This window comes from Fukomys damarensis, unplaced genomic scaffold (genome assembly GCF_012274545.1).
Source record: "Fukomys damarensis isolate Sample0158 unplaced genomic scaffold, DMR_v1.0_HiC HiC_scaffold_37, whole genome shotgun sequence".
Classification (NCBI taxonomy): domain Eukaryota; kingdom Metazoa; phylum Chordata; class Mammalia; order Rodentia; family Bathyergidae; genus Fukomys; species Fukomys damarensis.
The window spans coordinates 63,279,795-63,302,760 of NW_022900949.1; the positions used below are offsets into that span (position 1 = coordinate 63,279,795).

At 37.6% G+C, this 22,966-nt stretch overlaps 1 protein-coding gene across 3 annotated transcripts in view; it reads left to right on the forward strand.

Annotated features, from left to right (window-relative positions):
- Plch1 (phospholipase C eta 1) overlaps positions 1 to 22,966 on the forward strand; it is a 257,791-nt gene that overhangs the window by 23,396 nt on the left and 211,429 nt on the right. The window contains exons 2-3 of one of the 3 annotated variants that reach the window (XM_010636902.3): positions 3,901 to 3,947; positions 6,061 to 6,121. The exons of 1 other annotated variant lie outside the window; for it this stretch is intronic. The gene's annotated coding sequence lies outside the window, so the exon portion shown is untranslated. The remainder of the gene's footprint in view (positions 1 to 3,900; positions 3,948 to 6,060; positions 6,122 to 22,966) is intronic. One more of the 3 variants, XM_033759293.1, reaches the window with a different exon arrangement.

A 22,966-nucleotide genomic window follows, 5' to 3' on the forward strand; every position in this document is an offset into this window, starting at 1 on the left:
TATTACTCTTGTACTTTTGTAGATGCATGGAAACTCTTTTGATAAATACTGGTGAAGGCCAAGCAAAAAACAAACAAAACAAAGCAGCTCTTCTTGAGTTCAGCTTTCCTGCCTATGTGTGTCTGTGTGTGTGTGTGTGTGTGTGTGTGTGTATGTATGTATATATATATATATTTTTTTTTTTTTCCCTTCTTACTAGGAACTGAGCTCATGACTTTGCATTTGCCAGGCAAGCACAGAGCCACTAAGCTACAACCCTGGCCCCTGTGCTCAAGTTCTTTTCTCCCTGACCCAGCTCATCATGACCTCAGCCACATGTGAGGAAACAGTTCTCTCATAAAGGGAAGGGGAAAGACCGGAGATACTTACACTTCATCACTACCCCTTCCCTCAGGAAATTCCCCATCTTTTATCTCTGTCAGACACACATGAATCTTTACAAAGATTTTATAGCTTTCTTTGGTGCCAGATTTTGGAGGAAGCACCGGATAGGGTGTCAGTTCTTTTTGTCTGGCAGTATCCCTTCCTACCTTCATTTGGTAGAGCAGTTTTATTTCTATGGGGAGCAAACTCTCCCTGATTCTAAGTGGAACCAAGTGAAGAGTGTAACTCATAGTGCCTGCCTTCCCCAGTCACAGGGTGGGTGCATAACTGGGGTCTGTCCACACATGCATTCAATCTAAGACAATATTTGACCTATATGGATGGATGCGTGACCTGAGTCAAGTCAGTAAAAATCCTTTCCTACAAACTTATTCACAGATAGTAGAAGCAAGTTGGCTTTTCTCTCCCCTGGGATCACTAGCTGAGATGATTGAAGCTGGAACTGTCCTGGGCAGCTCTCCAGCTCAATTTCTGCAAGCCTAGAGGAAGCTCACATGTATTAGCTGAGAACAGGGTCAAAACACAGAAAAGCAGAGAGACAGAAGGAGCAAAAATGAGAGTGAGTGTGAGGAAGAAAAAGACTCTGCTTGGTTAAATTTTAGTCAGGTTTCTGAAACTTCTAGTCTATCTGTTCACTTTCTTTTATTTATTTTTAACAAAACATTTATTTGTACATTTTGGATATAGATAATGACAGCACTCATAAGGAATTTTTACCTGAACATGATATATCCTGCTTCTTCTTTTTTCCCCATTTCCCTCCTTGCCTCAAATCCTTCTCCCCTCCCTATATGCAAAAGCTTTGTTTCTATTTTTTCCTTCTATTTTTACTTTTTTTTTCTTGTCCCTTCTTCTCCCCACCCTGTTTCCCTTTCTGTTTGAACATTTTCTTCCCATTTCCCAATATCTATTATACATTTTAGCCCTTATTTCCACTTTTGGTTTCTTACACCAGAGAAACAATGAATATTTAAGCATGTGTGTCTGATTTATTTCATTTAAGAGTATGGTCTCAAGGTCCATCCATTTAGCTAGAAATGTCTCATCCTTCTTTATGGCAGAGTAGTACTCCATTTTACGAAAACCCCCACATCTTCTTTATCCATTCATCTGTTGATGGACATTTGGGCTGTTTCCGAGATTTAGCTATCACTAACTTGTGCACTTTCTTTTAAAACCCAAGTCTCAGTGAAGAGCCCTGCTGAGTCAGTTTACCAAGAACCTCCCAGCCTGGATATCTGGTCGCCTTCCATATCTGATCAGGTCCTTTGTCCTCTGCAAAGATGCCCTGGTGAAGTCTAATTGTCCTGGCTTGTCTTCAGCAGGAATCCTGTTAGGTCACTTCAGCCAGAGTCCCTCTTAATTCTGAAGTTTCCTCCTAGTAATTTTCCATCTACAGACCCATAACCTGTTCCTGGTGTAGTTTCACAAGCTGCTGTATTTAGAGTTGAGCTCTAAATCTTTCTCCCTTAATGCAATAGCCTGTGGCAGTGATCCTTGTTATTATTGTAGTGATCTGAGTAAAGCCTCCTTACAACGATTTAACAAGTATCTTTGAGTAATTTTTTTCGTTGACAAGAGGGAAATGATGATTTTAATTGTTAGACTCATTGAGACCCAGTCTGAAGTCCTTAAACTTTCCTCCATTTGAAGGTAGAAATCACTGTGTTGTCTTGTTAGTGTGCTTGACTTTGTTTTTATGTGTATCCTTAAAGTTCTTGACTAATGTAGAGAATAGTGCTGTAAGAACAGGCACTGCTCTCCACTTCAGAAGTGCTAAGACTGACCACCTAGAGTAGTGATTGCTATAGAGAAGGGCACTTGGAGCTTGCCGATACTCCCAGCTCCTGGGGAGGAGGAGAATCACAAGTTCCAGGCCAGCTTGAGCAATTTAGTGAAACCCTATCTCAAAACAAAAAATAAAATGGGCTGGGGATGTAGCTCAGTAGGAGGCACCAGGTTCATTTCCCAGCACTGCCCAAACAAAAGAGAGAGAAAGATGTGCTGAAAGAGGAATGACTCCTCCTTGATAAGCTCTTTGGTCATAGTATCCCTGACTTCCTGATGCTTTGGCACTGAACTACATTCTCAATCTTTATTATTATTTTTTACTTTGAGAAAGGGTCTCCCTGTCTCTTAATTGTGCAGGCTGGGCTCAAACTTGTATTTCTCCTGCCTCACCCACCCAGAGTGCTGGAGTTACAGTTGTATGCCATCCATACTTCGTATTCTTGCTCATGGATTTAACTCAAGATTATTGCTGGTTAAATTGGAGGATCTTTAATATGGCTATTTTTCAACAAAACATCATTTTTGCACAGCTATTAATATCTTCCAACACACAGATTCCTGTGGCAGTTAAAAGCAAAACTAAACTAAATCAAAAAAGCCCATCATCCATGTGACAATGGGCTCCCACAAGGCACATCCATCATCGTATCATGTACCAGACACTCCTTACAGGATTTTCTGTGATCCTGATATCTGCGCACATTCTGTATCAAGGCAGAGGCGATATGTAGAAATCTGGCAGCTATTTAGCAGGGAGGCCAGGGAGTGATGTGCCAGTATAATTAATGAGTGTCATCCCTCAGAAAGTGAGGAGGAAGGGGGTTGGGAAAGATGCCTTTCACCAATCAATGGCATTTAAAAAAATTGATGCATTCTTAGCCCTTTTACTGCTGGAAGGACCTTAAATCTAAATACTGCTGTAAAGGGCTTTCTATAACTACTTTACAGATGGGGGGTCCCTGTGCAGGAGGAAGCAGGGAGGATTCAACCCAAGATTTTTCTGCAGGGATGAATTGAGCTGTCAGCAGGAGGAGTCCCTTACCCTTAGAAAAATGGTAAATCCTTACTAGAAGATTACATATTGTGTAACCAGAAGGCTATCCAGAAAAGGTACTTTACTAGATAGGATATGTGAAAAAAAACACAGACCCCATTTCTCCAATTCCCCTTTAACCAGTGAAGGAAAGGATATTATTTGTTTTTCTATTGACTCTTTGGTAACCATGGAACGGTTTGTGTAACCTAGAGAGGCTATTTACTACCCACTGTCTAATCCCTTGTTGTTATTCCGATTGTCACAAGCAGAGGAAAATAGTTGTTCTGCTTCCAAAAACTTAGCAGTGTAACATAATTTTCTTGTTTTTAGTCAGTGACCTTTCTTTGATTAATTGTGTTTTGAAAAAAGACTGGAGGGGAGAGCTGTATTAAAAGATTATGGGAAAAAAAGATTATGGATATATATGTTTTAAACATTTCAGCACACACACACACACACACACACACACACACACTCACACACACACACACAGGACTCCCACCAAGTTCAGAATTGTTACTTTGGGAAAGGGTGAGGGTAGGAAAGGCCAGAAGTCGGTGTTTTAGTTGTATTTGTAATGGTTTATTTATTTAAAAAGGTTTGGGGGCAGGAGCATTACATAGTGTCTGTCTTTTTTTTTCCTTCACAATACTGGGGCTCAAACTCAAGACCTTGTGCTTGCCATGCAGGTGCAGAGCCACTGAGCTACATCTCCAGTTCCCATGTCTTGTTTTTGGTAAGTTTGAAATACTGCATGATTTAAAAATTTAAGAATTTGCAATGCTATGGAAATTAACTAAAACTATCAAAATCAAGAAGGCATAGGGCCAGTGATTTAGCTCAGTGGCACCGCTGCCTGCCTTGCAAATGCAAGGTCCCAAGTTCAATCCCTGATACACCCCCACAAGGAGAAGCACACAAGTGCTTTTGTTATGCACTTTATATCTGAGTTTATTTCAACATGTGCATCTGCATTTTTTCAGTTCCAGAAAAACAAGCATAGGAGGTTGGGGGACAGATAACTAATTGGTGAATGATGGCTTGTCTCGATGCCTTTTTTTTTTCCTTTTGGCTTTCCTATTCACCATGGAGATTACCAGCAAAACAAATCTCTAAAAAACACTTGTTTCCACAACAGAAAGCCATTTGGAGCCCAGAATTATTTATCTACCTTTCTTTCTTTATTTCTTGTGCTGGAAATGGAACCCAGGACTTCAGAGCATGCTAAACAGCTACACCCCAGCCTTACTTAGCTTCTTGTAAACTGGGGGTTTTGTGTGTAGCCATGTTTAAAAAAAAAGAAAGAAAAGAGAAATTTGGGAAGCTTTTTTTTTTTATGGGGCCAAAGAACTGCATATATTTTTTCTAAATCGATTTCTTCTTGGTACCTTGGCAGGAAGAAATTCAAGTGGTAATTCTGGCGGCTTTTTCTTGTTTCTGGAAGTCCAGGATTGCTTTCAGGATAAAGTTTCTTCTTGCCCATGGTGCTTTGCTGTGACATTGTAATTGCCTCTGTTGAATTGAATAATACAAATGAGCTGTTTCTATGGTATCCACTAAGTGGGATGAAAAGGTGAAACCCTAGATCTAGTGCCGAGAGGTCACAGTACTCCCCCCGCCCCACTAACTGTCTGTCAAAGTGGAATGGTAGTCAGGCCGGGCTCTTCAATCTCAGGGACTGATATGTAACTTCCTGAGCAAATTCACGCATGAAAAAAAAAATGACTTTGGGTTGTCTCTGAGCTCAGAAAAATCTCTGCCAAGCCCATCCCAACCGGCTTTCCCAAGTCTTATTGGAGGAGAATTTTAAACTGAAAGGTGAGTGAGGAGCGGAGTCCTCAGTCCCACCCAGCCAGGCTTTGAACTAACAATAGGGCAGGTTGAATGAAGGCTGATAAAAGGAAATCCTGGAATCGCAAATCCGGATCACAGCGCCGCAGCCTAAGCGAGCAGCGATCAGCGTTCCGGCTCGCATCCGTCCCATCAAGTCCGTGGGCTCGGTGGGTTTCAGCGACTTTTGAACGCCTGCTCTGTGCAAACTTTTGTGCCACGTATCCCCTTCTTCACCCCGAGCAGGTTGGCTGCTCCATTCTGCCAGCTACTAAACTGACCTGATTATGTAGTGCCGAGGAGTGGCATTTGGAAAGAGATTGGAAGATAAATTAAGAAGTGTATTACTTACACTCCCCAATTTTAGTTGTATTTTACTAAAAAGAGGGTTCCTAACATGTTATTTTCTTAGATTGGTAAAGAAAAACAAAAACAAAAGCAAAACAAACAAACAAACAAACCCGATAAGCTGGGTGGTTGGAAATTTTGGATGTGGTTCTAACACTTTGATGCAGGCTGCATATACTTCTGATTCCCGGAGCCCTTCACTTCCAACTTAGTTTCTGCAGATCCTTTACCCACCCACCGCCGAGGCTCTCCAGACTGCAGCCCCAAACCGAGCATCAGTGGGATGTTCAGGGGATCTTTGAAATTTGCCGGGGGTGGGGTGGAAAACACTTCAATTCCAGAGCGTCCGGTCCTTGTCCACTCGGAAGCCCCGCAGGAGTGTGTGGGCCGTGGGTTACAGGTCCACTTAGCCCGCGGCGGCTCCAGTCCACTCCCTCAGGCTCCAGTTCCTGATTTCCCTGGGAGCTGCGGGCCCTGGAGGGGGGGCTCCAGTGAAAGCGAGAGAATTTGAATGAGAAAGCAGGTTGTGGCGAAGGCGCGCGGCTCTTCCCAGCTCCTGGGGGTCCTCTGGCTGGCGGGGAGAATCGCCCACCCGGGAGGCCTTTGCTGACTCTCGGCAGGGGTCTGGAGTTGGAGTCACAGGGGCCAATAACTCTTCGCTCTGCCCTTAGGAGGTTGCTGCTGCGCCCAGGACTTTAGGATCCCTGCATCTGCTGAATACTCTGGGCTGAGGTGGGTGCTTTTGGGGAAGGAGGATGGAGGGGAAAGAAGAGGGTGTGCCGAGAACGGAGGACTTCAGCCGGCTCCGCAAGCCACGGAGCAGGTGGCCCGAGCCCGCTCTTGGCCGTCCCAGCCCGGACGCTGGATGGACCATGGGAGCCTGGCGCGTGGGAATCTCCCGAGCTCTGCTGGGGACTGGGTTGCGGCTGCTCGCGGGGTTCTGGGACGTGAGTTTGCCTGATCAAGAATTGAACTTGTGTCCCATGCAGTCACGGGTGGGGTTTCGCCCGTGAAGGCTCAAGCGCCGGTGCAGGATGCTACGCGCCGCCCAGGAGGGGGTCCTCGGGCTCCTGTCGGACCGCCAGGCGCTGCGGGAGAGCAGGTCCGCGTTTCCCGGCAAGGGGGAGTGTAGTGTCCATTAAACTTGGGAGTCTTAGGTGACCACTGACCCCACTCAGAACCCTCTCAAAGAAGAGCTGGTGCTTGGCCCCAGGAAGATTTACTCTATTGCCCCTTCCTGGGACAAACGCAGGGCACCGAGCAACGCGGCGCGGTGCAGAGTCCTAGCCGCGGCGGCGCACTCTGCGCCTGCGCGGGTTCCCTTGGCGACGGCTGAATGGGTCGGAGACGCCAACCCAGCGAGTTGGAGCCGGGTCTCCTGTTGGGCTCTGGTCGTTCTCCCTCATTCCCTCCCCCCTCCCCCCGACATTTTCGTTTTGTTTGTACCTTCGAATCAACTTAGGATCTCCTTTTTGCCTTAGGAGTTCAGCACTAAAATAAGAGGTCACTTGATAAAAGAAAAAACCAAAATTAAACTAAATCTTTCCTCACCTTTATCATTATATCATAGAAACAAAAGTGAGAAATTGACTGTTGGGGCAGTAATTTAGGTCCCTCATTTTGTATCCCATGAAAGCGCGGACAAAACAATACTTCCTGGTGTGGAGTATTTAAAAAAAAACTCAGCGAGGGATTGGCCTGGAGCCACCGTAACGTTAAGAAGCGGACAGACCTGTGCTGCTTTCTTCAGGTGGAGAGGGGCGTGTACCGCCCAGCAGCTCCCTTGACCCCTGGACACCGACGCTTATGACAGCCACTGGCGTTCCGAAACGGACCAAAGTAAAACAAAATAGAATAGAAACAAAAGCTTTCCCCAAAGAGACATTGCTTTTCCATCTGTCTCTTAAGTTTTGGGCTCCGCAAGCCTGCTCATTGACTAGTTTTCTTAAGCATTTTCATTTTCTTAAATTCGTGAGTCTTGACAGCCCCAGCCCCTCTTTTAAATCCCATTTGTTTACACACAGGCGAGCATTTGGCAAGAGTACACATCTTAAGGAGAATGTAGTGGCATCTGTAGCTTGTTGCTTAGTTTTAGTTTTTTTTTTTTTTTTTTTTTTTTTTTTTTGGTACTGGGGATAGAGCTCAGGTCTCTGGGCTTGCGAGGCAGGCAGAGGAACCATTGAGCTAAATCCCCAGCCCAATTGCTTAGTTTTAAAAAGACTGAATCAGTATTTGGTAAAGTGATTGAGACCTAGTTAAAATTACATAAACATTTACTAGAATTACATAACTGCTAATAAAAGTTTAAAATGAAATGACTTTTCCTGGAACAAAGTGTGGCACAAAATACCTTGGATTGTTCTGTATCCTATTTTTAAGCAAATTGCTTTCCAGAATTTCAAGTGTTAATTAGTGGTAGAAAGTTGAAGATAATGCCCTTCTACTGCCAGCAAATAAAGTCAACATACTACTTTTCAAATGATTAGCAACATGCTAAATTCTTGTTCTCATGTTTGGTCATAAATATGCCTTGTGTAATGTATCTTGTGCAAATATTAAAGTTTCTATTAAAAAATGGAAAAACTTAGTTGTCAGGTTCAGGTTCTTTGTGACCCTGTTTGGTGGTTTGAAACAGGAACGGGCTGTGATTCCCTAATTCTCAGTGACATGTGTTTCTGCTGGTTCCAGGAGGTAAACTGCAGTTTTAGCAGATCATGGGATAATGAGATTGGGAGTGCTCCTGGGAAATCTGTGAGAGGCGCTGGGGAGGAGACAAAGGGAGGGAAGGTTGGTGGGCAGAGCCAGGATTTATATTTGTGCCAATTTAATACTAAATTTTGTTAAAAATTATTGCTTTTGTTTGATACATTGCCCACATCAATTTCAATTAAATTTAATCTTTAAATCAGAATTTATGTTTAAATTTATATCATTTAAATCATTTAATTCTTTAAATGTATTCTTCTGCATACTTATAGGGATAGAATTATAAAAATAGAATGTGATAAAGGTGCTTCATGGTAGGGTGCAGACTTCTAGATCCAGAAACAAATGCTTAATCTTTGATTAAGAAACACAATTTTTTAGCAACTTAGACAAGACGATATATATGTTAGAAAACATAAGCACCTGTCTACTTACATCTTTGTAGTACAGGCTTGGCCCTAAAAGTTTTACTCTTAGCAAGTGTGCAGCACTCAGCTTGGGAGAACACAGAAACCTTCATCTCAGGTTTCTTGGACGAGGGTAAGGTGATTCAGTAGTCCTTTGTTCTGGCTCCACGTTTCATGACATAATGAACCTCCTGCCAGCTTCCTTCTAAGAATAATGTTGGTCTGCATGGTTGAAGGATCATGACTGTTATTTCTCTGAGGGAAAAGGAGGGGGAGAGTTTACAAAATTATAGAAGGATAAAAGGAATAGAGCATTTAAACATTTTAGCTTGTGAGCTGGAATAATTTCTAGGCACTTTTTTTTTTTTTTTGGGTACATGGGATCGAACGCAGGACTTAGTGTTTGCAGGGCAGGCAGCAGAACCACTGAGCTAAATCCCCGGCCCTTTCTAGGTGTTTTTAATGAGTTTAGGTATATTGAAATCCGCTACAGCCATGACAAACTTCTGGCAAAATATTGAGCAGGGTTGACAACACTTTCTCTTCTCATTTTTAGGACGTAGATGCTTAGGGAGATTCTGGTCTTCTTTTTTTCAACACCTCATGAGTCTAAGGATAATTATAATTATAAGCTAAGAGAAGCATGCTGAGGAGCATCCCCCATTTGGTTATTGCTCTTTGTCTAGGAAAATCAGACTTGGCTGTGAATTGTGGACCAAGTGGTGCAGAACTCATTACTTTGAACAATGCCTCCTCGGCCTGGGAAGCATGTTCCTCTTCTCACTAGCAGGGGCTTATCCCAGGCTGGCTTTGGTCACAAGGAAAATCATTTAGACACAGTTCAGTGGATACTCACTCACATCTCTTTGACACCCATGACCATTTTTGTTTAAGGAAAAATCCAGTATTGCTGTGATAGGGTGTGCCAAATTGGAAGTGTGTTTTAAGAAACCCATGAAGAAGTTTACACAGCTTTTTGTTATTACCATCAAGGTTCCTGTCTTCTGTGCTTCAAAGTGGAAGAGGACAGGATAACGCAGAAAGGACAACCAGGAGAACTTTTACAGCAAAGTTAGAATTTTTTTTTTAACCAATACTGAATTTTGGATCACCAAACTGAATGTCTATGCCTCATTGTCATTAACTTATAGAAAATGATGACTACCATATATAATTATATAAATCAGGAAACCAGGGCTTAAAGTTACTAAATGATTTTCTCATTCACATAGCTGTTAAATGGCAGAACTGGGATGAAAATACAAAGTTACTGATTTCTAATGATCTCGCTGTCAGGAAATTTAGAGAGGAGACATCAAGTCTTTGTTTTAGACTTGCTATTTGCATTCATATGAAATTGCTATAGTTTTGGATGCAAAATGATGAAGCATCAGCAATTTCATATGGTTTTACATAACACTTAATAGAACTGACATGTGATGTGCACCTTGTGATAATATGTTTGGTTATAAATATATATATATATTATGACAACACATATAATATATACCTATAAAAAGAGTCATTTTTCAGTGTATACACATACATTTTGGCCTGAGGAATTTTTGGATGATTGATTTCAACAGAAATCAAGTTTTCCCTGGTAATTACTTTTCTGTAGGTATCTTAAGCAAAGGATTCTGCAAGAAAAGGAAGAAATGAACATACAATGCTCTTAACGTGTGAGTGGGCATTGACTATGTCTCTGTGCAACTCACAATAAACAAGAGATATTAGAATTGTTTACCGTGGTACTGATGAGGCTCAGGGTAGTTAGTTTCTTGCAAAAGAACTGAGTATGGAACAGAATGGGAATTTGGACCCATGTATATATTTTTTGTATGTTCTATTACATAATTATGTTGCCACACAGGGACCTAAGATTAAATTTATGAAAAACACTGAGTTGTTTTGATTTGCAAATTCCCCACCTCAGGTAAAGTACTGAAGGTGGAAGTGTTTCTGATCAACTTTTTGGTGAGTGGAGAAGCTGCTTCCCCGTATGGGAGGTTAAGAGGTTATAAATTCAGGTCTGGTTCCAGAAACACATTCAAGACTTTGTTTATAAACTGAGTTGGCTATTTGTTTAGAATTGAGTAGTGTTTAGATTCTGTTCTTTAGAGGTCTTTCCACATCAAAGTGGCCCACTTATCACTTCTGAATTGTCAATTTGATGTTGGTCTGAGAAAAACTTTCTTGGTTTTAAAGTGTGTTTTCTGGCAAGACTCAGATATTAGTTTTATCCTGAGTAAACTTCTGCTTATTTTTCTTGAAGTAGTATTGAGAAACTTACTGTGGAAATGAACTAGATAATGTTTTCCTATAATTCTCTTCAAATTGAGTATCAGATTTACCTTGGAAAGTTACTGAAAATACCTAAAGTTATGCCAGAAGCTGGAATTTTGGCACTCCGAAAACCGCGCTGCTGTTGTACTTGGAGCTTGCGATTGGATTGTACTGAGCTGTTTTCAGATTTGCAGTATGTCTGAGCTAGGTTACCTATCTGTGGAGAAAGTGAGGCTCAGAAATGTCCATGCTTATGCAGTCAATCTGGGGAAGATGAAGACTTGAACCTAAATCAGCTGATGCCTGGTCTAGTGTTCTGAAAAGCACACCTCCCTCTTGGGCCTTCCTAGGCTCCAACTCTAAGGGTGAAGAAAAGGCTGAGGATCTCAAAAATGGAATAATGGATTGGACTCTGCATCAGAATGAAGCTTCTACTTCAGACACTGCACAGAAAGATCTCTAAGTTTTGCTCTTCTTGAGTTGTTTTCTGTGGCTCTTTCTAGCCTCTTTTCTCTGTGGTTGGTTCTTCTGAATTTAGCAAGAAATGTAGGAACTTGTCTAGCTATTCTGTGCCACTGGAAGGTGGGAAGACCTATTTCAGTGCTAGTGAATGTGAGTTACTGATTAACCAATAGAAGGCAATCATGGTTTCGCTTTCATCTGTCTGCATTTCCTTGTTGGTAGTTCACAAGAGTTAAATATTTGAATTCAGCTTCCCAGTTCCATCTTCCTTCTCTCTTCAGTTTAGTTGAAGAGGCCTCTGGACCCCAGAACAGATCTCTATGAAGTGCAAATAAGTCCTCTGAAAATTATGTCCAGTGGGAACTTGGAAAATCTATTCAGGTTTTTCAGACATCAGAATCGTGGATCAGAAATTCAGCGAGTTAATTAACTGGTAATTGTATGCAATTTAGTTCTCTAGACTCCTGTTTTCTTTTTGCCAAACAACTCTTTAATAATATGGGAGGTATTAAAAAGAAAATTTATTTTTTCAAAAGAGATTCTTTATGGAAAAGGGTAATGTGTTCATAGAAGGAGTTAGGATTATTCAAAGATTCTTTGATTTTTATTGCAATTTAGAGACTTTTGGTTCTGTACAACCACTTGTGTAAAAAAAGGGAGGTCTGAGAGAGAGAGAAATCATTTTCTTATATGCATATAGATCATCTCTGGGAGGATATACAAAAAATGAAAACAATGTTTGTTGCTGGGGGGACAGAGGGCAGAGGTAAACTATTAGTTATATATCTTTTGGTGCCTTTTGAATTTTAAAACTCTCAATTTAATAAATAAATAAAGAAAGAATTCTTGGGTTTCAGTAAGAACTAAGTAATTAATGTCCTTTTAGCTCCCAAGTGTTAGATATAAAAGACTGAGAAGCAATTTTAAAGGAAAAGCAAAATAATTTTCTTTTTGTAAGTTTCATCAAAATTTACATCTAGTAATTTTAAAAACTAGTTTATTCTAACCTCTTCTGTATTTCCTGATAGTTCTTGGGAAGTGTTTTGCAAAGTTTCATATTTTTCTTCCCTCTTATAAAAAGCATCACTATTGGCTGCAGCCAGATTCAGTGGACCAATGGAAATCAGACTCGTTCAACTCTGGAGCAACTAAATGTATCTTGGCAATGTGTTTATGCGGTGCAACTAGCAAGTTTCATTTTTCAGTTTAAATTTTTTTTTATCTTGCCCATTGGTTTTTCCTTAGAGAGAAATCAGTACAGTGTAATTATTCCTGTATTTTCCTGAACAATGTCTGAATGTGAATGTCAGAGGAATATTTTCTGCTTAAAAGAAAAACTAAACAAAACAACACACACAAATACACACACACACACACACACACACAACCCAAGAGAAAACCCTCCTTTAAGATCATATACAGTTATTTTACCATAGCTTTTTTGTTGTTAAGTAGGTTGTGAATGGGAAGTATTTTCTGTTTACTGGATGAATTATTTTCTGTTTACTGGATGAATCATTAAGATACAATCTTGGAAGAGTGAGCACAAACTGTGTACCAACTTCTTTTTCATTTGTCAAAAGAGAGAAATGTGAAATCTATTATTTACTGTCCAAGTTTCAGTCAAAGGCAAAAACTCAAGTCAAGACAAGATCTCAGCATACTGTTGAAAATTATCTCAGTCTTGGTGAAGAAAGTGAAAAGACTATATTTTTTTCATAGAATGCTTATTACTATGTTAATTTTTTGTCTTTGGGAAAGAATAACTGAATAGATCATACATTCTCAAGGTTACATAGTTTAGAAATTTAAAAGAGAATTTAGAGAAAATTCTCTCCATATTTCTGTCTGTCACCCATTCAACTCATTCTCTAATAGACCAGCAATGTTATTAGTTTCTTATATATTTTTCAAAGAAATTTATCTATCAAGATAATACATGTTTTTCATTCATTTAAAAGTAAAATGGCAGCACACTAGCTACATAAGTTTTTGTTTGTTTGTTTTTGTAGTGCTGAGGATCTAATCCAGAGCCTTGTGTATGCATGCTAGACAAGTGAACTGCATCTCCAGTCCAGCACAATTTTTACATTTTATTTTTATCTTGTAATGGTATATGAGTGTATTATTATATTAGAATATAGAGCTTCCTTATTTTATTCATTTTGAAAATTTATTTATTTAAATGCTGGGGATTGAACCCAGGGTCTTCACACTGAGCTACATTTCCAGATTTTTTTTTTATTTTTGAGTCAGGGTCCTGCTAAATTGCTAAGTTGCCCAATTTGGGCACAAACTTATGGTCCTTCTGCTTCAGCCTCCCAGAGTGCTGGAATGACTAAGAGAATATACCACCACACTCAGCTGTTCATACTTTTTATTATTTCCTCTCTTTTACTGAATGTGGGAACAATGTGCTTTTGTTTTTCTAATTTCTTGAGGTATAACATTAGATTATTTACTTGAGATATTCTCTTTTGAGATGGTCACTTGTTGCTATAAACTTCCTTCTTAGAACTGCCTTTGCTGAGTTCTGTAAGTTTTGGTATGTTGTATGTTCATGTTTGTCTCCAGATATATTTGAATTTCACCTTTGGTTGTTCAGGAGCATATATTTTTTAAATTTAATTTTTATGCATCTATGAATTTTCTGAAATTTTTCCTATTGGTAATTTCCTTTTTTTATTTTTCTTAATCCATTTTCTTTCAAGGTAAATATTGGTGGATAAAGGCTTACTATTATCATTTTGTTAATTGTTCTCTGATTTTGCAGATCCTTTGTTAGTTTCTTGCCATATCCTTTGTAATTAATGATTTTATCTAGTTATATGCTTGCTTTTTAAAAAAATAATCTTTTAAAGAAAAAAAGTATTGCGTCTATTGGTACATTTGAGGTGTTCATTATGATCACATTCATCATTGGGAATTTGCGTCTGTACATGATATATCTTGGTTCTTATGTTTTTCCTATTCCCTGCCCTCTCTTCAACCCCTCCACCCCTCTCTGTGTACATAAGCTTTGTTTCCATTTTTTCCTTCTTTTAATTTTTTCCATATTTTCTATAAGATTTTGCTTTTAACATTTTTATTAGTACACGTTTATGGTATATAATGACTGTACTCATAATGGAGAGTTGGTCCACAATACCGATTCCTTTTACATCTTTTCCTTATCCTCCCCTTCCTCTATCTCTTAGATCTCTTCTCATTTGCAAAAGATTTATCTCCTTTCCTATTATCTGACTTTTATTTTGCTCTTTGCCTTATTTATGTTTTGGGTTTCTCATATAAGAGAAACTATTTTTCTTCATTTTTACCACGAGGCTTACACAAAATATCTTATCATTACACTGGCTAGTCTAAGGTAATAACAACTTAACTTTTTTTTTTGGTACTGGGGATCTAACTCAAGACCTTGCTTTTGCGAGACAAGAACAGTGTTGTGAGCTAAATCCCCAGTTGATAACAACTTAACTTTGATCCAATAAAAATACCCAACATTTTTATCCCCTTAATTTTATGTTTTTCATGTGATAATCTATATCATTTTATACTATATATCCCTTACATATTGCTGTTATTTTAATAATTTTGTCTCTTAATCTTTGTATTAAATAAGTGACTTACACACTACTGTTACAGGATCAAAGTACTGTGTTTTGCATTTAACTGTATACTTTTACTAGGTACTTTTATACTGTCATATGTTTTTGTGCTACTAATTAGTATCCTTTTCTTTCAGGCTGAACAGTTTCCTTAAGTGTTTCTAGTAAGACAGGTCTAGTGGGAGTGAAGTCCCTCAGCTTTTATTTGTCTGGGAAAGTATTTATCTCTCCATTTCTGAAGGATAGCTTTGTAAAGTACTCATGGTTGGCAAGATTTTTTCTGTCCTTCAGCACAATGAATATATGTATCGTTTGACAGTTTCCTGACCGCTGAGGTTTCTCTTGAGAAGTCTGTTCCTAGAGTTATGTAACTGCTTTATATATATGATATGTTTCTTTTCTCTTTCTGATTTCAATATCTTTTGTCTTTGAATTTTGACATTTTGACTACAATATCTCTTGGTATAGTGTTGTTTGGATTGAATATGATTGGAGACCTTTGATTCTCTATACCTAGGTATATATCTTTCCCCAGATTTAAAAAGTTTTCTGCTTTTACTTCTTTATATGTTATCTGGCTCTTTATCTTTCCCTTTTTCTCTTTAACTCCCATAACTCAAATAATTCTGTCTGTGTGTGTGTGTGTGTGTGTGTGTGTGTGTGTGTGTGTTTATACTAGGGATCAAACCCAGGACCTCACTTGTGCTAGGCAAGTGCTCTATCACCAAGCTATATCCCTAATGCAGATATTTGCTCTTTTGATCCTATGCCATAAATCAAGTAACCTTTTTTCATTCTTTTTGATCCATTTTTCTCCTTCAGCTCTATACTTTCAAGTAACTTGTGTCTGAATTCACAGATTTTTTTTGTGTTGTGATCTGTTCTGCTGTTGGTGTTCTCTACTGCATTTTTCATTTAAATCATTGTAGTTTTCAGCTCTACAATTTGATTTATAAATAATTTCAACCTCTTAAATTTCACATTTTTGTCACATTGTTTTCCTGATTTCATTCATTGTTTCTCTGTATTTTCTTGAAGTTCACTCATTTTTCTTTAGACACTTATGATTGGTGTAGTACAAGCTTGTTAAAATGTGGGCAGGGCTAGCATTTGTTAGGTAGCTTAGCTCCAGAATGGGTCTGGAGAGTGAGTTATGGTTACTGTTCTGGAGTCTGAAGTTGTGTAGACCTTCTCAGCTCTGATTTTATTGGCACAGGCCCAATGCTAAGGTCTGAGGCAAAGTCTGGTGCTTACTTTTCTCACATTTCCCCATGTAAAGAGTATTTCTCACCATTCTGTGCTGTCTGGGGTTGGGGAAAGGATGATAGGGGTAATGTGAAACTCTGTTCTACCCGCTTTAATGTCTTTTCTAATTTCTGTGTTATTCTCAGGTGCACAGTTTTGCGCATATCCAAATATAGCTATAGGATATACTTTTAGAAGTAGGAGTGCTGAGTCAAATGTATATACATTGTAATTTTGATAAGTATTAAGTTGGCCTACATGGAGTTTGAAGAATTTTTACTTCCATCAGAAATGTCTCACAGTGATGATTTCTCCATACCCTCGTCACACTGTGAAGCTTCATGAATTTTTTTATTTTTTTATTAATCTGATAGGTAAAAATTAATATCTTGGTGTAGATGAAACTTACTTTACTCTTTTTCACTTGTAGGTGACTTTTACATCTCATTTTGTGTTTTTTACAGTGCTGGGGGATTGAAACCAGAACCTTGAACACATTACTACTTAGCTATACCCCAACCCACAATTTTCTTCTTTAAAATTGATTTTGCTTTATTAGTCCATGTTTGCAATTTATAATGCTTACAGTCATTGTAGGGAATAGGTGCATGCACTTAACATATCTTAATTGTTTTATTCCCTCTCCCTTCTCCCTCCTCTCTCTACCTACTAACTGCAATTTTTTAAGCTAGGTTTTACATTTATTAGAGGTATGAAAAGAAATAAACATGCTCTGCAGAGCAAGTTCAGGCCCACTAACTCTATAATCTACAATCCATAGTGTGAAAGGAAGAATGCAGTGGTCACTTCGTGCATTTTCATTTTATCTATCTATCTATCTATCTATCTATCTATCTATCTATCTATCTATCTATCTATCTATCTATCTATCTATCTATCATTTATCTATTTTGATACCAGGGATCGAACTTGGGACCTTGTGCTTGCAAGGCAGGCAGTGAAACCACTGAACTAAATCTCTGGCCCTCATTTCATTTATTTTTAAGTTCATGTTTGCAATATATAATGATTACATTTAGGGTGAATTGTTGGCAGATGTACTCAACATATCTCAGTTCTTTCCATGTTCCCTTCCTCTGTCATCTCTCATAGTCTCCATTTCTTGGTCCCTTTTCCATTTGCAAAAGGTCTGTGTTCCTGTTTTTTTTAATCTGTCTTTTATTTTGCTCTTTAATCACACTTAGATTTCACACATAAGAGAAATTATATAGTATTTAAGCCCTTTTTGTCTGATTTATTTTATTTAACATTATATTTTGAATCCCAACTGTTTCCCTACAAATAACCCAAATTTATCCTTCTTTATCACCATCTACTATTGCATTGTATATTAGATACTACATTTCTATATCCATTCATTTCTTGATGGACATGAAGTGGTTTCCAAGATTTAGCTCTTACAAATTATGTTGCTATAAAAATTAGTACACATGTATTGCTGCATTATGATGTCTTTAACTCTTTTGGAAAGATGCCTAGAAAGGGATTAGCTAGGAAAATGGGATTTCTATTTTTAGTTTTCTTGAATCACTATACTGACTTCTGTAATGGTTTTACTAGTTTACATTCCCACCAGCAAGATAGGAGGATTCCTTTTTCATTGCAGACTCACTAATATTTTATTTGCTTTTTTTCCTTTTATTGAGTTTATTGGTACATTTTAGGTATACAGTACAATTACATTCATTATTGGGATCTTGTATCTTTACATTGACAGGTCTTTGTTCTCATTTTTTATTTGCTTTTTTAATGATTTTCATTGTTTCTGACATAAGATGAAATCTCACTGTTTTTAAGATTTGCCTTTCTCAAATGGCCAGCAGTGTCAAACATTTTTCATGTATTAGTTGGCCACTGTATTTCTTCATCTGAGAATTTCTATTTTTAGTTGTCCATTTTTTGACTCCATGGTTTATTTTGGAGAAGTCTATTTTTTTGAGTTTTTTAATATATTCTAGATATTATTTCTCTGTTTATGGAATAGCTAACAAATTTTTTTCCATTCAGTAGGTTTTTGTTTACTCTGTTTTTCTTTTGCTATGCAGAAACCTTTAAATTTGGTATAGTCCCATTTGTTGACTTGCTATTATTTCTTGGACCACTGGAATTCTCTCAGAAAGCCCTGGCCCTGCCTGTGATTTCAAGAGTGTTACCTATTTTATATGCCAGCAGGTTGTTTCTGTTTTCATGTTTAGATCTTTCATCCATTTTATTTTTATTTTAGTATAGCACATGGTGAAAAATATGGGTCTAGCTTCTATCTTCTGCATGAGGATAGCCAATTTTTCCAATACCATTTGCAAAACAGGCTGTCTTTTCTCCAGTGTATGTTTTTGGCTCTTTTGTCAGAGATCAGGTGGCTGAATATGTCTGGGTTTTTTCTCTATCTTCTATTCTGTTTCATTGATCCACAAGTCTGTTTTTGTGCCAATACCATGCTGTTTTTTTTTTTTTAATGTAGCTTTATAGTATAATTTGAAGTCAAGGATTGTGATGCCTTCTGCTTTCCTTTTATTACCTAGGATTGTGTTTGTTATTTTCAGTCTTTTCTTGTTTCATATGAATTTTAGGATTTCTTTCTCTAATTCTGTGAGGAATGTTATTGGCAGTTTGCTTAGGGTTGCGTTAAATTTGTATGTCAAATTTGGAAGTACTGTATGGCCATTTTGACAATATTAGTTCTGCCTAAACAGGAACATGGTGTATCTTTCCATTTTCTATATCTCAAAGATATCCTCTTTGATCTCCTTTTTCAGAGTACTGTAGTTTTCATAGTAGGGAACTTTTACTTCCTTAGTTAGATTAATTTAATTTTTCTTGATGCTATTGAGGAGGATATTGTTTTCCTAATTTCTTTCTCAGTGAGTTCATTATTAGTGTACAGGAATGGTACTGGTTTTTGTGTGTTGATTTTATATCCTTCTACCTTGCTGAATTTGGTTATTCTAGAAATCTTTTGGTGGGGTTTTTTGGTATTTCTGTGTAAAATATCATGTCATCTGCAATGATGATAATTTTATTTCTTTCTTTAATATATTTATCTCTTCTGTCCTGATTTCTCAAATGTTTTAATTATTTTATTGAACAAGAGTGTTGATAGTGGATATCCTTCTCTTATTTCTGATTTTAGAGGGAAAGTTTTTAGCTTCTCCCCAACTAATACAATGTTGGCCATTAGGAATACAGTTTTCCATTCCTAATTGCATTAATGTGAGTCTTTTCTCTTCTTCTTTTGTTAAGTTTGGGTAAGGGTTTATCTATTTTATTTTTTCAAAGAACCAGCTCTTCAAATTCTTGATTTTGTGTATGACTTTAAAAAAAATCTCAATGAAACTAATTTCTGCTCTGATCTTTAAGTGATTTTACTTCTTAAACTAGGTTTGGGTTTAGACTGGTTTAAAAATATTTTTATGTTTATTAGTACATGCTTACATTCACTGTGAGGTTTGGTACATATACATAACGTCTTTTTTTGGCAGCATCAGGTTTATTCAATTATTTTAAAGTATCAAATTAACTACCATAAATACAGATTAGCAGTCAGACTAACAATAAAAAACCATGTAAAATAGTTATATGAAATCCACATACACTTTTAGATACATTGGACATGCTGGAGTAGAATAACTTCTTTTTCTTTCTTTTTTCCTATTGTCTGTCTTATTTTGCACTTTATATTTCTCACATAAGAGAAACAGAATGATAGTTAAGCTTGTGCATCTGATACTTTGCTTAATATTGTAACCTTAGGGTGCACGAATTTTGCTATAAATGACTCATGTTTACCCTTCTTTGTGGCAAAGCAGTATTCCATTATGTATAAATACCATATTTTATTTATCCATTCATGTGTTGATGGACATATAGGGTGCTTCCAAGATTTGGATATTATAAGTTGTGCTGCTATAAACATGGGCATGCATATATCACTGTAATATCATGTCTTTTTGTGTGTGTGTGTGTGCCAGGGATTGAATTCAGGACCTTGCTTGCGCTTGTGAGCCAGGCACAGTGCCACTGAACTAAATCCCAGCCTTTATAAGATCATGTCTTTAACTCTGTCAGGAAGATACCTAAAAGGGGAATGGTCAAATGGAATTTTATTTTTAGTTTTTTTTTGTTGTTGTTGTTCTGAGGATTGAACTCTGGACCTTGTACTTGCAAGAGGCCGTGGCACCACTAAGCTAAATCCCCGGGCCTATTTTTGGTTTTTGAGGAATCTCCATACTGATTTCCGAAGTGATTGCACCAGTTTATACTCCCACCAATGTAGAAGGGTTCCTCCTGGCATGTAGCTTCTGCAGCATTTCTTTTTGTTTGATTTCTTGATTATAGCCATTCTTTCTGGAGTGAGAAGGAATCCCAGTGTTTTCATTTGCATTTCTTATGTGGCCAGAGATGTTGAATATTTCTTTGTGTATTTTTTGGCTCTTTGTACTGCTTCATCTGAAAAGTATTTATTCATTTCAGATGACCAGTTTTTAATTTAGACTTTAAATTTGGGGATGTCTAAATTTTTTGAGCTCTTTGTATATTCTAGATATTAGTCCTTTCTCTAAGCAATAGCTGGCAAAATTTTCTTCCCATTTTGTAATTGTCTCTTCACTCTGTTTGTGTTTTCCTGTGCTTTGCAGAGACATTTTAATTTGATGTGATCTCATTTGTTTTTTTGGTGAATTTTTTTTTTTTTATTGAGTTTATTGGTACAATCTAGGTATACAATACACTTACATTCATCATTGGGATTCTGTATCTTTACATAATAGGTCTTGATTCTGATTTTTTCCCCTTGTCCCTGTCCTCCCTTCACCCCCTCCTCCCCTCCCCATTTACAAACACTTTATTTCCATTTTTCAGTTTCTCATATTTTTTCCCTCTCCCTTATTACTTTCCCCCCACCCTTCCCATTTTCCCTACACCTGTAGCCCTTTACTTCCTATTTCACATTATTAATTATCTCATTAGGATCCTGTGTACTATTATCATTTTTCACATCAAAGAAACTATTCGGTATTTCAGTTAAAGAAATCTCTGTATGAACATTAAAAATAGGGAATCCTAAAATAAAACTAAAAAGGAAAGTAAAAGAGAAAAGCCAATGATGTAACATTAAAATAATCCTTAATTCTGGAGATGAAAATGGTCCCTGAACATATTTAAATTGCTTCTTGCTCTTATAATCTTATCTTATTATTTTTTTCATTATTTAGAGAATACTTTATTAGTTTCTGTAATAAAACCCACGTAGATAGGACCTTACATATTTAGTATGATGTGTTACCCCTGTATACATGGAAAAAAATAAAAAATAAAAATGAAAAAGTTAACATTGCTAGACCAATATGGCTGTCCATTTCTGTACAATGCCAAGTCAACACAGTAAATTGGGATGACTTTTTCCAAAATTGGCAGCACCGTTAAAGTTTCCCAAAATTCAATTTATATATATATGTATATATATATTTATATTTATATAAAAAGACTAATAATAGCAGTATGTTATGCATCGATAGCAGCAACAGCTTTTCCAGGTTCTGCAGTCATCTGAACAAAATTATAGACGTTCAGCACATTCCATTAAACAAAACAAAACAAAAAGAAACAAAGAAAAGAATAATATCCAGAAAACAGCAAAGCTCTGTTGCTGTTGTGGTACCTGGCACCATTTTTTTTTTATTAGCATCTTAATCATCATCTGGAAAGAGAACAGTCTAGAGTAATATCATTAAATGTAGCTCTGATAAAGCACAGTCCCTACTGTGTATCATACAGCAGGTATAAGATATTTTACATTTATAGAGGTATGATACAGTGCCGTCCTACATCAATAATACTAGAATCAGTTTTGGTTTGAAATTTACTTTGCAAATAAGATTGCTACCCCTGTTTTTTTCTGGGCTCCTGTCACATGGAGAATTGTTTTCTATCTTTTCACTTTCAGTCTATGGGCTTCTTTTTGCACTAGGTGTGTTTCTTGTATACAACATATTGTTGGATTTTGCTTCTTATTCCATTTTGCCAGTCTATTTCTCTTGATTGGTGAGTTGAGGCCATTGACATAGCTGGTTATTACTGATATGTACTGACTTATTATTGACATGTTATTGGCCTTTTGTTGACTCTTTTTACTTTTTCACCTTCTCCTTTTAATTTCTTGCCTTGCCTATTTGATTTGCTCTGTTGGGTCTCATGGCGTTGTTGCCTTCATTGTCCTTTACTAGGATATTGTTTAGAATTGCTTGTAGTGCTGGTTTGGTATTCATGTAGTTTCTCAGGTGTTCTTTGTCGTGGAAGTGTCTTATTTCCCCATCCATTTTGCAAGAGAGTTTTGCAGGATACATCAGTCTAGGTTGGAGGTTGTTCTCTTTTAGTACTTGAAATATCTCATTCCAGGCTTTCCTTGCCCCAATGGTTTGTGTGGAAAACTCTGCTTTGATTCTGTTGGGCTTTGCTTTATATGTGATTTGTTTCTTTTCTCTTACTGCTTGTAGTATTTTGTTCTTCTGTTGGGTTTCTGGGATCTGGATTATTATATGTCTAGGTGTAGATTTTCTTTGATTGTAGCTAGTTGGGGTCCTATGTGCCTCAGTTATCTGAATGTCAAATTCTTCCCCTCTGTTTGGGAAGTTTTCTGTCATTAATTGTTTGAACAACTTTTTAAAGTCATTTGTATTTTCTCCTGCTACTTCATGTATTCCTATCAGTCTTATGTTATTCTTCTTTGCATTATCTAGGAGTTGTTGGATGGATTTCTCATGATCCCTTACTGTTTTTAAGAGACCTCTCTTTTCATGGTCACTGACTGCAATCTTATCTTCTATATCTGAGAGTCTATCTTCGCATTC